The sequence below is a fragment of the Pristiophorus japonicus genome, chromosome 14, assembly GCF_044704955.1.
Source record: "Pristiophorus japonicus isolate sPriJap1 chromosome 14, sPriJap1.hap1, whole genome shotgun sequence".
Lineage (NCBI taxonomy): Eukaryota > Metazoa > Chordata > Chondrichthyes > Pristiophoridae > Pristiophorus > Pristiophorus japonicus.
Window position 1 is genome coordinate 44,011,941 of NC_091990.1, and position 13,972 is coordinate 44,025,912.

Consider the following 13,972-nt stretch of genomic DNA (forward strand, 5'->3'; position numbering starts at 1 on the left):
GGTGTGCAGTGGCCCCACCCATTGCCGCCCACGCATTGATAGCGGCAAGAGGTCCGATCAATTTTGGTGATGGGACCTCACTTAAGTATGAGCGGCTCACCGTTTGGGAGGACGAGAGATCCAGTGAGCCCTTCTCTATAAAGCCAGCAGGCAGCAAAAGTGAGGAAATGGTGCTTCAGTTGTACAGGGCACATCTGGAGTACTGCATTTAGTTCTGGCCACCAAACCTCAGGGAGATATATTAGCCTTTGAAGGGGCACAGCGCAGCTTCACAAGATTTATACCAGAGAAACTATTTCCTCTGGTGGGAGCCTCCAGAATAAAGCGGCAGAATCTTAAAATTCGAGCTAGGTCAGTTAGAAGTGAAATTAGCAAGCACATTCCCCACATGAAGGTTAGTGGAAATCTGGAACTCACTCCCCCAAAAGGCTGTGGATGCTAGGGGTCAACTGAAATTTTCAAGATTGATAATGAAAAAGTCCGTATCAGTCATGATCTAATTGAATGGTGGAACAGACTCGTGGGACTGAATGACCTGCTCCTGTGCCTACAGAGATTCCACACCCACGAAATGATTAAGAAATACAAGCAATGTGTCTGCCAAGCAGTTACAGCAACTTAAATTAGAGCAGGTGCGTGTCCCTTTGAATACCACTGAAATTGGCTGTTTCCCATCCCGTGGTACCCATAATTTGTGGGTGAGTTTAAGCAGCAGTAGTGGCAGCACTTACTCAAATGTAAATGGTGTCCAGATCCTAATCACATGATACGATCCTCATTTAAATATATTTTTTAGGCTCCTGCCTGTTTCCAACGGGACCATTGGCCACCAAAATTGAGACCTGCTCAAAAGTTGCATCAAACGGGCTGACAAGGGAAGCTTGCAGATATGTTTGACTCTCTATTTTCGGCCCCCGTGTCAGAAAATGGGGCAGTAAGCAGATGAAAATCAGCCCCACAGTTACCAGTTTGTCGCACAATGGATGGAATACGCACCAGATAAATTCGCATCACAATAGGAGCCATTGTTATGAGTCAGAAGGCAGTGATCCATTCCTACTCAATGACCAGGAACACAATTTTTTTTTTTTTTTGGAAATTCGTAGCCAATCATTCCAATTCTTTGTCAAATCACAAACGCCAGAGGTCACCTTGCACACGCCAAGGATCACTCTGCGCCAATGCTCTTAGCCAAAAGGCCTAGAGCCACTGCACCGTTCCTGGAAGTACTGCAATACCAGGTTCGTGCCATGGAGGTGGATGGGTCAAGCCACCCCACCCACCTCCTGTTTCCAAAAAAGCAAGCATATACCTTCCTGATCCAGGGAGAACCACCCGGAGGTCATGGTGGCTGGTCAGGTCAGTTACGCATGATCTTAGCCAAAAGGCCGAGAAGCGATAGTCAATGACCAGGAACACAAATAGATTTACGTGGCGTTAATGTCATAATGTTCTTATGTGTAATCAGCATATATACTTTGTGGTATTTATTAAGTATGCTCATAGTTAATGGCAGAGTATCAACACTACATCGGCCTTTAACGTTATCGCATTGATAGGTTCAATTGGATGGTTTAGATATTTTCTCATCGGAATATCACCCATACATTGTGTGATTGGACATTGAGGGGCTGAAATTGCCCACCGCCCCAAATGAGTCGCACCTACCGTTTTGCAACTGTTCCGTCTGCACCAATGCATGCAGCGGACAATCCAGAGAAATTCAGGTTTTTGTGCTTTCTTTCTCCCCTGAGTGCAGCGGAAGTGGTCTCAACATCAGGGTGGGTGGAGTGGCCGTCACTAGCGGGGTGGAAGTGGGGGCGGGGCGGAGTGACCGACGCTGCAAGTCATCAGCGCTGTGCTGATGATGTCATCGCGCTTGCGCGTCACAACGTCCCTCCCCATCAGTTAAAGGGGAGGCCGCTGCGAACTCTGCAGCCACTTTAGTGGCAAACACTGAGCCACCAAGGAAGGTTTTGGCCAGGCCAGCTGCCTGGCACCCAAGAGGGGGCTGCCAGGCTGCCTGTTGGCAGCCCGGCCAAACCCACGGCCATGATTGTCGGCCCGACCCGGCAGTCGGCTGACAAAAAAAAATAACAGGGCGCCGCGCCATCAAGCCACAGAAAGGGTACCGATTGCAAAAGTTGTCACTGGCACTAACTGGCGGCAGGTGTTCGCCCGTGGGGCAAGTCCGGAAAGGGGCAATTTCCCGCGGAGCAATTTTGGGACGGGGTCGACGCCGGTCAGTAAGGGGTCACATGTGCATGCCGTGGCAGGAAAATGGGTGGAGCAGTACCCGAAACGCTCCTAACATGAGGAAGGGCAATTTCAAAAATGGCGGCCCCTCCGTGGCGACTCGGCGGCAGTCCACGGATCGGTGCGGACTGGTCGCCATTTTCAGGCAGACACGGGCCTTATAGAAAGGCGCAATTTCGACCCCAGAGAATCCACAACATCTGGCAAAAATGGGATCCCTCCTAAATAATCCATCAGCTGCAGGGATTGCATTATCTGCTGGAATGGAGTAACATGCTCCTGATTTAATTTTATTTTAAATTAAAATGTTTCGCGGAAAGGATTTAAATGCCATTGTAAATCTGTGAATTGAACATTCATGGTCAAAAGATTGTTAGTTATTCTTCAGAATCTATTCAACCAGACATTGTTCATTAAAGTAATTCTTGTTCCATTAGGTGTACTCCATGGGCCCAAAATTGGTGGCCTTATCGCCCATTGCCGCCAGCTGCTGCTGAGTTTTTTAGCCGCTCTCCCCTCGGTGACAGATTCCTCCAGGTCTGCATCCGGCAGGAGGGGAGTACCGCCGGGAACAGCCCGCAGACAGCCTCTGGCAGCCAAGTTGCGTAACCGGGTGGCAGTCGGTGGCAGCAGGGGGAAGGACCGCTGGGTTGAAGCAGGTTTAACCCGACGGTAAGGAAGAAGATCTGGAAAAAAAGGCTAGTGAACATTGTTTAATTTTATTGCTTTCAAGGTTTTACCTGTATGGGGTCCCCTGAAGGTGTTATGGTGTTTTTTTTATTGTGAATATTTTTTATTTTTCAGTGCTCCCCTCCCTGGGCGCAACACAATCCTCAGCGGCACTTTGGCGAGGAATGCATTTGCCGCCGAGATTGGGCGCTCCCGCCCGCTGTCGCCTAGATTGACGGCGTAAGCCATTATTTTGCCGCTGGCCAGTACTGCCATCTCTTTTAGAGGGATCTTCCTGGCAAAGTACCACCCGGTCTTTCGCCGGCCATCGGCTGTCGTTTGGGTGGCACTTGGCTTCCACCAGGTTCGGGCCCATAGTTAATCTGTACAAATAATAATTCACATTTCTTCAGAGCACAATTTGTTTGCTAAATAATAAAATCACAATGGAATTTTCATCTAGCTGGAAGAAGCTGAATTTCTAAGGGGGTAGGATACGCAGGAGGGTAATGAGGACAATTAGTTGTTTGGATTAATTTCTTGTTTTTAATTAAATAAAATGTCGGAGACTTTAAGCATTCTTAGGAACATAGGAATGGACAGGACTTAAAAAGACCATTAGTATCCAACAGGCCTGTGCCAAATTCTGGAAAATACAATATAACACTGTCTCTCACACTGCAAAATGCTTCTCTCACCAATACCTTGCATCAGGAAAGATAAAGAAATTAAATAAACTACAACCACAGCGAACAATGTAATAAACTTATGTCCCCTTACTGATCAGATTGAGCACTGTTATACTCCCCAGGGAGACTATAGCATAGATTCCCTTGGGTATGATCCAATTAAAGCCCATGGTGTTGGACTTCAGAGATACAAACATCTGTATTTCCATTTGCTGTTTTCACCCGACAACATGCTGACACATGTCAGCGGATTTAATTGAATGTCCGAACAGGCAAAAGTATGTAAATAAGAAATGTTAGCAATGACAAACTGAAAGATATTTCCAACACCATTAAATACTTATTTTGTTTACAGAAACACAAATAAATACCTTCGGTAGAAACCCAAGAAAAACCTGAGGGAAGACTTCAAATTTCCATCCACGATTTAAGAAATGAATGTAGAAGCCCAGTCCTACATAAGAACATAAGAAATAGGAGCAGGAGTAGACCAGACGGCCCCTATTCAATAAGATCATAGTGTCCTCCACGTATAATCCTCACCGCATCATCTTTCATTTTTTGCTCTGGCTTCAGTGAAGATTATAACAAAGCCGTCTGATTTTTGGGTTGCATCCCAATAATTGGCACAAGACTGATGAATTCCAAAAGTAGGGATAAGCCTGATAAAACTCGGGAATGCCAATGCCCCCACACTGCTAGTCCGGTGTACTGCAGGTAGCCTTTCCCCGTTTGGTCCAGGGTGCACTTCACCTTCAGGTTACTATGTATTAACGGGTAGCATTAAGGCAGGGAACACATTCAGTCAGTCACTTCATGCAAAGAAGTCTGAATAAAATTTCATGGCAGAGGAAGTGCTGCTGATGCAGCTAATGAAGCACGTCAATATTTTTTGCCTCACACAGTTGTACGTGTTTATTATTTACTTCAAGCATTTTAATCTGTGTCAGCTGTGGCTCACTGAGCAGCACTCTCGCCTCTGAGTCAGCAGGTTGTGGGTTCAAGTCCCACTCCAGGGACTTGAGCACAAAGATCAAGGCTGATACTCCAATACAGTGCTGAGGGAGTGCTACACTGTTAGAGATGCCCTCTTTTGGTTGAGATGTTAAACCGAGGCCCTGTCTGCTCTCTCAGGTGGACGTAAAAGATCATATGGCACTATTTGGAAGAGCAGGGGAGTTATCCCCGGTGTCCTGGCCAATCTTTATCCCTCAATCAACATAACAAAAACAGATTATCTGGTCATTATTACATTGCTGTTTGTGGGAGCTTGCTATGCGCAAATTGGCTGCTGCGTTTCCCACATTACAACAGTGACTAAAACTCCAGAAAGTACTTCATTGGCTGTAAAGTACTTTGAGAAGTTCGATGGTCCTTCATATATCATTTTTTTGCTGAGATCTAAAGTTCTCAGATCATGAACACCATTTTACTTTTGATCTGAAAAAGTATTTGCTCACAGTTGATTTCAGATGATTTCTTGGCGGGAAAGTGGAGTTGAGTTCAAAGATCAACGATGATCTCAGAGTGGCGGAGCAGGCTCGAATGGCCACATGTCCTACTCGTGTTCCTAATTCTTATGTTCTTGTGATTTTTGTGCTCTAAGTTCAGAATCCAAAGGAAATCTGGAAATCACAAGGTTTAATTGGAATTACATATCATTTGAGGCCACTGTAAGTAGTCATAGATTCTTACCTTGGTAATGAGCACTAAATCCTTTCTGCTTGTGATTACTATCGGATGTAAAGTGAAGTCGCAGCCAGTTTTTACTGCTGATAACAGGAGAAGGTAGATTCATTCCAGTCAACCTGCAAGAAAAGGTCACGACATTCAATGAAGCTCAAGGGAAAATGCACATGCCTTTGCATATGTGGGGAATAGATGCTTGTTGAAACCATCTGGCATTCAAAGGCTGGAAAATATTGTATTATCTTCACATCACAGAAAGAATCTTAGTACAGACCACCTTGTTGAGGCCAATACAAAGTTTGTGCACAATTAAACATTATTTTCACAATTATTGCGGATGCTCCTGTGAAAACCCATCTGTTAATTAGAATTGAACATCCATTGTACTCTTAATGTTGAAACATCTCAAAGGAATCTGAGCAGTTTTGGGGGGGTTTTGTCAAAAGAATGGTGCCTTCCTGGAGCAAATCCTTAAGAGACATGTCTGGAGTTGGCAGCTCTAACATAAAGCACAGTTGGCAAGGCCGAGATGATTAATAATGTGTGAAAACCCTTTCACTCTGCACAGTCCTTCTCTCAAGACAAACTTTTCTAGTTTAGCTGTCCTCCCAAGTTATCCAAAATAAATTTGCAACTGCTGGGAGTGCAATAGTGGATTATATTAATTATTTTGATCAGTTCTCACAACATAAATTATCATTGTGGACGCAAATAAGGACAGGCTTAAGTAGGCCAAAACAGACTTGCTCAGAATGATCAGCAGCGTGATTATTAATCATTGGAGTACACAACTGTAGGAACCCCCTGGTGATAAAGATATTAATGATTTTTCAGTTAATTCAAAGGATGCTGTTAACCTATACTAAAAGTCTTTCATGTCGTACACATTTCCCATTAATGCCACACATAAATCCTGTAACACTTTCTCCATCACACTTTGCTGAAAATACCCCTTATTATAAAACATCACATCCTTCAACTTGCTGCAAGCATTGCCACGGGAGATTGGCAAATAATAACTGAGGAAAGTAACGGTTTGTCCTTGATTATCTTCCCTTTTGACTAGTTTTACCAGTAATCATCTTATGGTGATGGACTGATGACAAGCACAAGACAATATAATAATAAAAGGACTGGGCTTAATAGCTCTGATCACTGTCATTTCACCTCTGTGACCTAGTTCAGACAAAAGAAATAAAGATCTCCCTTCTCTGCTGGCTGACGAGCATCAGAAGCGGAATGACTTATGGCAGTCTCAATTGTGATCCTCGGAGACGTGAATTTATAACACCGAGCTGCCCTGAATGCACCACTGATTGGCAGTAATTTTTCAATCTACTTCTGACAAACTGCGGGAATCAAAAGTGAAGAGAATTTTTTAAAAAGTCCCCCGATAAAAAAGCTGGGAATATTTATTGTGAGCATGGCTAGCAGTTACACTTTGACAAGCTTGCTGCTGCTAATGACAGGAATGTTGGATAGTGTTACTGGCTACAGGAGGAGGAATAAAATGCATTTACTGTGCTCAACATTCTCATCACTTCGCTGAACACACATGGCAAACAATGGCGTCAATAGCTTAACTAAAATATAGTCAGCCAACCCTGGTAATTCCAAAGTTCTCAGAAGACTAATCGGGGGCAAAATTATCCTGCGCCCGATTTGGGCCGGTCACCATCTGGGGCCAGGACATTCTGCGCCCGGCGCGGAATTGCCCTTACCGTCCCTCAAAGGAAGTGGAGCGCAATCTCACATGTTCCACTTCCTTTGGGGGCGGTAACCAGGGCACTACGAGAAGCGCTACGTGGATGCTAATGCACTTCAATGCTCCTCCCCTCCACTTAAAGGGGAGATCCGCTGTGCACTCTGCAAGGCCTCTGATGGTCTCCACTAGGCCACCAGGGTAGCGTGCGACCGAGCCTGCAGCCCTGCACCTAAAGCGGGGGCCGGGCAGCATAATGGCCATGCACGGACCGCCATCGTTGAGCCGACCCGAGAGTCGGTGGGCAAAAAAAAATGGCGGCCCAGGGTGCTGCCGCCCTCCCCTTTAAGTAGCACCCCGAGAGCGGATGTCAGCCAGCTCCGCGACCCAAGGGGTCACCAATCACGCCGATGATGTCATCGCCGGTCGCGCAGTGGGCCGAGGCAGTAACCACAGGGTGCGTCACTGCTATGGCAGCGCTGCCGCAAACTCCTGTGCAACTTCCCAGGAAGTGGTAGCACCCCGCACCCCTGGGTGAAAAGTCACCTCCACTCCGTTAGCGCCCCCCAGAGGCACTAAGGGGGCTATAAAAAAGGGAAATTTTGCCCCCATAGATTTTCAATTCAGTCCCACAACTTGCAAAATTATTCAGCAAGAAAACCAGCAATAAATAGTTAAATTCCAAATCTTCAACTTCCCTGTGTAAAAAAAGGCCGACGGATCTTCTCCTCGGGAGACTGCTGATTACAGTTTGTAACTGGCATCTCGTAGGGTGGGAGAATGACCTGGATAACTTGTTGACCTCTGTACCTCACGACAGCAGCTCTGCGATCGGGAAATAATCATGCCAGGAACTGCAGAGTCTCAGCAGCTTCATGGAATAGCACTACACATCCTCACCATGCCACCTACATTATTTAAGGAAGGAACTGTATGACATTAAATCAGGGCCAGAGTGATTCCCCTGGACTAGTTTCGGTCATCTAAGTGGGCCGGAGAGGAATTTTACAGATTTTGACTCCTCCCAAGTGATCACATGGTTTCAGGTGGGGTGGGGAATGTGTACATTGTGATACACAAGGCATCGCAGTTGTGGACCAGTGGGTCTTTTCCTGTCAGCCATTGTTTGAATGTTCATAAATGGTCAAAGTGCCGAAAAAGTCAAGTGTGCGTTTCTGTTCCAGGGTTGAAAACCTGCTTCTCTTTTTAGCACTGCCTTTGGAAGCCACATAGAAAAACACTTTGTGGGAAGGACATGTTGTAGTGAGCGTTTTATTGCCTATGCTGGTTTCTAAATCACACTCGTCGATGAATTTCACCCTGTTTGTATGGTTGCAGTTTCAGTAAAAGAAAAACTGCTGCAGCGTAGAACTTATATTTCTTTATTTAGGTTTCTTTATTTAAGTTTGCTCTAGTATTGCAGCCCTGATTTTAGGAGAGCGAGCAGACTCAGCCACTCTTCTGCATTTATTTTTGTTAATTTACAGCCAAATTGTCCTGTGGACCGATCTCAATGCAGGGATCCACCGTTCCACGAGTGCGTCGAATGATGGTCACACATTGGTGCAGTGTGCATGTGCACAGAAGTCACGCCTTGACACTGCATCATGACATCATTAGAAAAAGAGTAACGGTGTGCGTAGGCAATGACATCATGGCGTGTTATGATGTCACCACCACCCTGCTACCAATGGAACAGCTCATTTCCTGGTTCCAGAAAAACTGGCAGGGGTCAAGAAGACCCATGGGAAATAGAGTAGGCCTTCCTGAATGCTGGATTTTAAAGCTCCAACAAGCTTTGTGAAACCTATGCTACAGGAACTGTCATGCAAGGTAAGTATTAAAGCAACTGCAGAGAACTTACAACACGTAATTTATTCACCAGAGTTTACAATTTATTGTTAATGTGGGATCCACGCATGTGATGCCGAAGGCTGTTGTACAGAAGTGAGTGTTACTGTGAGTGGCTGCTTCATGTGCTTTGGTTATCAGCTTTCAAGTCACATTCACTCAATTAATGCCATTTAGGATGTACTGCAAAGATTCCAGCTGGAGGGAAAAATGTAAGTATAGGTTGAACCTCCCTTATCCAGAACCATCCCTCATCCGGAACCATTCCCAGTCACCGGGTGGCGCATGCGCAGAACTTCAATATGAACAAACTGAAGTCCTTCCTCGCTATCGACTCCCGCAATCGCTGGTCTGACCCCACGATCCACCGCCTGTCGTCCCCCCGCCCTCCCCCATGATCTCTCTGCCGCACTACCAGCCCCCAAGTCAGCCAGCCCCGATATCCCCTTGCTCAGTACCTGTACCATCCAATTTAATGTGACCTCCCCTCGTCCAGAAAAAAATCCCTTATCCAGAACAGGCCAAGTCCCGAGGCTTCTGGATAAGGGAGATTCAACCTACACCAATTTATTTACAACATGTGGTTTTGTGTTGTTAACAAAAGTTGGCTCATTGGGAACACACTGGCCTTTGTGCCAGAAGGTTGAGAGTCAGGTCAGACTTTGAGCATACAACCCAGGCTAGTACTGAAGAAGGTACCGTCCTTCGGATGAGACATTAATCTGAGGCTGTTGGGCTCAATTTTCCCCAGTAATTTGTGCTTTTTTTTGGAGCAGGCTGATTTTTTTGGCCTAAGTTTAAAAAATCACAGTTCCCCGATCAGTTTGCACCAGCGTAACTCAGTTAGTTACGATTTTTTTAGGTACGTTTTTTTTTCAGCCAAAGGGAGCATAACCTGCCAACCGCGCCAATTCTGGCCAGTTATGCAAGTTTGGCCAGCTCAGAGTTATTCCAGTTCTTCTTAGGCCAGCGTATGTGGCCTCTGCAGAAAAACTTTCTGGAGAGTTAAGGAAATCGGCGCAGGTAAGGAAATCGGCGCAGGTAAGTGCAGCAGATGCCCAGACAGCAGCAGCAGGAAAGGTAAGAGAGAGGGAGCGAGGTGGGGGAAGCCTTTTGGTTTGGGGCCCAAGAGGGAGGAGGCCATTCGGTCTGGACTAGGGGCAGGGGAGCGGACCGGGAGGCCACTCGGGGCCAAGGTCGGGCGGGGGAGCAGAGCGGCAAGCCCTTTGGCCAGGGCTAGGGGTGGGCTAGGGAAGCAGACCGGCAAGCCCTTTGGGCTGGGATAGGGGTGAGGATCGGCACCGGCCTCGGGGGGGGGGGGGGAAACTTTAATAATTGGAGGTAAGTAGTGTATTTTAATGTGTTTTTAAGTTGATGCAATATGTTTTAAAGTGTTGCGAGCTGGCTGTATCACTTTGCAGCCTCAGCCCGCATTGTGTCCCTGGTTACCATGGCAACCCGATCTATTTGCCGCAGATCAAGGTTCCACCCCCAAAACTAAAGGACAGGTTAAGCTGCGCCAAAATGAAGAAATCAAACGGGGAAACTTGGAAAAAAATGCTGGCATGCTTGGGCCCCCAAAAAACGGGCGTAACTCTTCAAGTCCGCCCAAAAAAAAGCTTTGGAGAAAATTGAGCCCGTTATTTTGATTCAGGCAGACTCCCAGTGTCCCAGCCAACATTTCTGCCAACGTTACCAAAAACAGTCATTCATCACATTGCTCTTGTGGAATCGTATTGTGGCAAAATGATTGCCATGTTTATTATCATTCTAGCTACCATTGAAATCCTGAGTGAAGTAACTTTCCTTCAAACAGTGATTGTAGTAATTTGCCATATAAATCATTGTACATTATCTCCGGCTTGCCTGAGATGTGGGCGTGTTATTTATAAATGCTGGCCACCCATTGCTCACCTGAAAAACAACCATAACTAAAGTCAGTAATGACATCCTCTGTAACCATAGGGCATTATTTCTCTGGGTCCTCTTCGACCTGTCGACAGCCTTTGACTGATCGGTCGCACCATCCTCCTCCAACGCCTCTTCTCTATTGTCCAGCTCAGTGCAACTGCCCTCGATTGATCCCACTCTTCTTCTTATTCGGCAGTCCCTCGTATCGAGGATGACTTGCTTCCACCAAAAAGAGATGAATTTTCAGGTGTTTCAATGAAGGACGTGATATTCCAGGTCCCGAACTGCATATTGAAGGGTGGAAGATACCTGTGCGTAGATTTTTTTAACATGTGGTGGCCGTTGCACACCAGCCACCACATGGGCTTGACAAAGCTAGGTCTTGGTCCAGTGGCAAGGATTAACCAAGATGCTGCACGGACCTAGTGCGCACACATATCGCAGTGTGGGCTGGCCCGTGCTACCCCTGGGCCCACGCCTCTTCTGGGCCCTGAACTCACACCTCTCCTGGGCCCCGATCACGTCGGTCTGAAATTTCTCGCCGCTTCTTCATCCCGACCTCGCTGCTCCTGCTGTACCTGCCCATGCTCTAATCAGCGATCTGCATTATGGTGACATCCAATCCAGTTGCTCTCTTTGCTGCCGTCGCCCCCCCCCACACCCCACCCGACCTGCTCGCGCTGTACCTTGCAGTGGCATACCACCACGCTACTCCAGGACCGCCGCACGCCGCTCCTTTTATGGCCCCGACCTGCCGCAGATGGTTCCTTGCATGTCGGGGCCTTGCTGTGGGCCAGGTTGCCGCACCTCCGCTCTTACCCTGTCCGATCATAGTCCGAGTATCTCCAGCAATGGCTTTTCTTCCTGCCATCCCACCATTACCTCCAGAACCCCCGAGGATCTGTCCTTGGCTAATCCTCTTCCTGCTTCTTTGGATGAGCCACAGTTTCCTTCAGCTAAATGTTGGCAAGATTTAAGCTATCATCTTCAGCCCCGGCCATAAAGTCTATGTCTATGCCACCGATTCCACCCATCCAATCTGGCCACCATCTCAGGTTCAGTCAGACTGCTTGCAATCTCAACATCCCATTTGACTCTGCACTGAGCCTCCAACCCCATATCTAATCAAAGGTCACTTACTTCCAGAACATCATCCACCACTAACTCAGGCCAGCTGCTGCTGAAACCCTCAGCCATGACTTTTGTCACCTCCAGAATCAAGTATTCAAATGCTCTCCTGGTTGGCCTCCCATCCTCCAACCACCATAAAATTAACCCCATCGAAATTTCTGCTGCCCCCATCCGATCCCTCATCCCTATTCATACATTGTCCCCCGAGTCTCCCAATGCCTCCTATTTAAAATTCTCATCCCTGTGTTTAAATTCATTCAAGGTCTCACCCCTCTCTTTCTCTGAAACCTCCTCTAACCCAACAATCCCTTGGAACTCTCCATTTATCTGATTCAGATCTCCTGTGCCTTCAGCCAACGAGGCCCCACAGTCTGGACTTCCCTCCATAGACCCCTCCACCGCGCTCTCCTCCTTTAGCATCCTGCTTAAAACTCAACCCTTCGACCAAACTTTGAGTCACCCTTGCTAATATCTCCTTCTTTGGCTCAGTATCCATTTTTCTCTGATTCTGCCTCTCGGAATCACCCTATATTACAGGCATTATATCAATCCATTTGGTGCTGTACATCAGCCTCTTGCAAGCATGAGGTCACTAGAGGTGGGACTAGCAGTGATTGCAGTGGGCGATCCCATCCCACCAGTCCTGCCTCCATTTCTGACATCAGGCTGCAAGGAGCTGATGCAAGAACCTCCTCTCCTACCCCAACAGGAAACTCCAGCACATTGTCCAATGGGTTAAGAGACCCAGCGGAATCAGGTCCTGCCCTAGTCTCAGGGCCCCATGAATCTACAGCCACCGTGGATCTGCCGAGAACTTGGTGAATCTTTGGGGTTATGCTGTTTTCTTCAGGCCACTCCATCACAAGTGGTGCAAAGAGTGAAGCCCCATCCTCCAAATTACAGGAATTAGTAGGATACGGATGACGACAGGTAGCACGTTCAGGAATGTCACTTTTGATGAGAATTGATGCATTTTTTTTCTCACCAATAGTTCACCAATTTTTTCATGGCTATGCTCAGGCTTTGTTTCATTGCCGGAGAACAGTTCCTCAATCACTGATTACGTTCCGTTAACTCACCCAAATGGCCATTCTTCTTACTTAGATCTCGACTGTGAGCATCAGCAGGCTTTTGGATCGTGGAGGCCGTTAGATCTCTGTCCGATTCGATCCTCACTTTATGGCGGCACACACATTCTTCAACAAGGAGTGCCTCAATTGCCAGTTATTTCTTTTAAATGCTACTTTCCTTTAGTCAAACCTCCCAAAGGTCCTGTGTCTTCTTTTTAATTCGAATCTGTTTTTTAATTAGCAAATGGATCCAATTAATTTAGAACATTTGTCACTGCACTGAATGCTGCCTGAAATACACAAATTGACCTGTGAGGTGCGCTAAGCTTACCCACACTCAAAATAGCTGCCCAATAGGGCAAGCGGGCAAAGCCGCTGGAGATTAATTTTGTTTCTAATTACATCCATCAGTTCGTACTTTACACTGCTAATATTAATAATTCTACCACCATCATTGCCAAGGAAGTAGTAGAGCTCCTTTGAATTACTTTTTGACTGCCTCCCCCCTCTTTGACCTCGGATAACCTTTCATTCTATGCCCCATCCCCAGCACAGATAATGGCCTGGAAATCCCGGCCTCCAAAGTTTGTACGGACCCGGGAAGATATCGGAAAAGCCGGCTTTCAGCGCACAATGCACACGCGCTGAAAACCGGCTTTTCCGATCTGTCAATCTGGGGCTCGACAGATGATCCTCATCTTGGGAGCGAGGACATTTGTGCGGGCAAGATTGCAGGATTTATCCATATCTTGCCCGGCAAATGTCCTCCAAATTCTTGCGTCTGAAAAAGCAGGCGCATAGTCAACTTTTACAGGTGTAAGTGTTTAAAAATATACACAAATGTAATTAAATTAAAAAGCACATTTTATTGTAAAAAATCCCTGCCCATTACGTTAATTTATTTTTAACCATAATTTTAAAAAGTTTTAAATTTTTTTTCTGTAAGTTATTTATTATCTTTAATTTTCATTATGTGAGGTCTGTTTTTAACTTTTTATTATATG

General features: G+C 46.4%; 1 non-coding gene across 1 annotated transcript; it reads right to left on the reverse strand.

The window, feature by feature from the left end:
• Window positions 1-1,204: 1,204 nt before the first annotated feature.
• On the reverse strand, window positions 1,205-1,400 carry LOC139280323 (U2 spliceosomal RNA). Its single transcript, XR_011596654.1, has one exon. It is a non-coding gene; the product is annotated as a U2 spliceosomal RNA (small nuclear RNA).
• Window positions 1,401-13,972: the final 12,572 nt, after the last annotated feature.